Here is a 3,336-nt window from a genome sequence, read left to right on the forward strand (position 1 = left end):
ACATGCTGGATCTGTTTGGTTTTGAGTTTGAGACGTCCATATCTGACTAGAGGAGATTGCATTGGTAGTGCAAAGTTATTAGTCAAAGCACTTGGTTGAAATACCTGGTTTAAATGGTCTGCGAACACATTTGCTTTATCTACTTCATCTCTAGCCCATTTCCCATCGGCTTGCCTGAGCGGTGGTACACTCTCCTTAGGTGTTTTTAATTTCCTTACCGAACGCCATAGGGAATAGTTCGTACTTTCTATTTTCAATCTCTATGAGCAATGCTTTTTTTATGCGTTGTTTAGCTGCCAAAAACTTGAATTTACTTGTAGGTGACCTATGTTTTTGCCACATCCGTTTCAGATGTTTTATTTCTCTGACAATATTTTCAATTACATCTGAGGACTTTCTGAGGACTAGATCTTGTAGATCTAGTGACGTCAGTTTTAATGCACTTTGATTGTTTTTAGGTGTTTTGAATTAGTTTATAATAACTGGAGAGTGATCGTTTGATAGTTCCAAGCTACAGTGCGCAGTTATTACTTCGTGGTCAATATTTTTCACTATACAAAAGTCGATTAGATCTAGAATTTTTTTGGGGTCAGATGGCCAGTAAGTGGGTAAATTTTGCGGCGATTTGTAAGAATAGAGTAGAGTTGCTTTCCTTTTGGGTTTATTAGACGGGAATCCCAATATGTATGTTTGGTGTTAAAGTCTCCCGCTGTTATAAATTTTTTACCGAGATTATGAAAGAAATCCACGAATTGAGTTACAAGAAATCTAGGAGGACAGTAGACAACACTGAGCACGACTTCATCTTCAATCAATTTAATGCATATTGACGTAGCTTGAATGTGGGCTGTGGAGTGCTGTTTTAGAACGTAGTGATTAATACTTCAATTAATTAGAATTTCTGTTCCCCCGTGGGACTTATCTTCACGATAGCTTGTGAAGTAGAAATTGAATACAGGTACAGAGAAATTGTGTTTGCTACATAGATGGGTTTCAGTTATTAGAAGAACATCAATATTGTGGGACGATAGAAAGTTTATGACTTTAAGTTTGTGCTGGCGGATGCCGTTGGCATTCCAGTGACATATTCTAAGAGAGTTCATTTATTAGCTGAAAGAATCTGCATCATTTGATTTTGAGCTTTTACTATATCTTGCAGTAATTTTTACATAAAGGCCATAAAGTTCATCATTAGTTGGGTAAGAGTTATTAGCATTGATTCTAACGCTTGATTGGGGGTTATTGAATTTTTAGGAATTTGTTTAACTAAACCATTTTTTAAGACGGCTGAGTATGAATTAGCTGTATCAAGTTTTTTTGTGATTGTTTGGTTCATATTGAGTGGACTTTGTTGGATTATGAATGAAGCATTTGGTACCTTTTCAGAGCGTTGGGTAGCTTTATTCTTAATTTTGATATTAATTGGACAGCCACGGTAGTTTGCAGTATGATTACGACCACAGTTGTTACATTTTCTGGAATTTATGTTATTTTTATCTGTACTGCATTCAGTTAAGTGGTGACCACCACCGCAGGTCACACAAACCTTGAGCAGAGTACAATAACTTTTAGTATGCCCAAATTCCTGACACTTTAGGCATTACATTGGAGTTTTGCGTATATGAGGCTCCTCAACTGTTATCTTCCGATTTAGTAAGAAACGCAAGTGGTAAATTGGGTGAACCTCGTTATTTTTTTAATTTTTTAGTATCTGGTTCTAATTTGATTTTATATAAAGGTTGAGGTATTTTATCTTTGCTTTTTATGTTAAAAACTGATTTTACCTGAAAACCAGCGTTTTCAACAGCTATTTTTATTTTTTCAGTCGGTGTGACCGCACTTATTTGGTTGTTTGTATTCGCTTTAACTTCGTTCCATTCTTCTTTTCTGCACGATTTAATATCATTAGGTATCATATCGATTTTAGCGTTATAGATTTCGCTCATAGATCCTGATCGTTCTCGTTGAGAAACCTTCAGTAAACTCGAAATGTTTTTATTTTGTTTATTCATTTTTCTTCTAAACTATGTTCTTTTTTAGTTCCAACATCTGCTAGCGAATTATCACTTTTTAGTTGGTGTGCACCACCTTCTTTTACCGGAGGCGGTGTTCTATTTATAGGCATGAATTATTATTATTAAATTTTATTTGTTCAATCGCTTTATATAAAGAAGACAAAATAAATATAAGAAAAAAAAAAATAAATTAAACAGAAAAAATTTTATTAATAAATTACACAATAAGCGAATTGTAGTTGGTATAATTTCTGAGTCAATTTACAACACTGTTTTGTCTTTATTTATGTGAAGCTTTCAAGCTTTATACTCGTATGCTACCTCTATCAGCTGATTTAAATGTGTGTGGAAAAATATTAATTATCGGGCACAATTTTATAAGATTTTTATTTAGAGTCACTGTCTCAATTGATTTAATTAAATCTGTATTCACTGTATTCCATTTGTTAATAAAAAAACATTAAAAATTGCGGAGTGATTTATTTTGCGCGCGAAAGCTAGACATCAAAAAGCTGCAATCACAATAGACAGCTAATTAATTCGCTATTCGACTCTCCCAGTATCTGGAAAATTTATCTGAAGAAACCGATATATGTACGCAATGGAATCACATCTCCAACTCTATGCGTACGGCTGCAGAAGTGGTGATTGGCTATTACCGTACACAAAGAAATAGCTGGTACAACCAAGAGTATCATGACACTACCGCAGAGAAAGACGCAGCATATCAAGCAACCCTGCGGTCAGTTGCGACGCGCGCTGCTTAAGAACGATATCGACCAAAGGGAAGGGAAGAGAAACGTCTTTTCAGGCGAAAAAAAAGGAAGCAGAAAGACGTGAGTACCGTGAGCTTGAGTACCTGGGCGACAGCAATATGGCTCGAAAATTCTATCAAAAAATTATAAGCCTGACAAATGGTTATAAACCCGGAGTTAATTCTTGCAAAGTTGAAAACGATAAATTGGTGATAAATGTTCAAAGCATGCTTAATATTTGGAGGGACCACTTCTTGAAACTGCTAAATGGCGGTAGTAGTAATGTGACTGAAAGCGAAGATGATCCCGAATTTTCAATCGGTGACGATGAAATAATCGTCCAGCCCCCCGATCATAATGAAGTTGAAACAGCTATAACCCTGCTTAAAGCTGATGGCGAAGAGCTATCAAAATGCATGCTTCAGATAATTCGCAACATACGGTCAGATGAATGCATGCCCAACAGTTGGAATTTAAGTGTACTTTGCTCAACCTACTAAAAAGGTGATCCTGCAAACTGCGCTAACTATAGTAGGATTAGTCTTTTAAATATCGAACATAAGGTT

Source organism: Teleopsis dalmanni, chromosome X (assembly GCF_002237135.1).
Source record: "Teleopsis dalmanni isolate 2A chromosome X, ASM223713v2, whole genome shotgun sequence".
In the NCBI taxonomy this organism is placed as follows: Eukaryota; Metazoa; Arthropoda; class Insecta; order Diptera; family Diopsidae; genus Teleopsis; species Teleopsis dalmanni.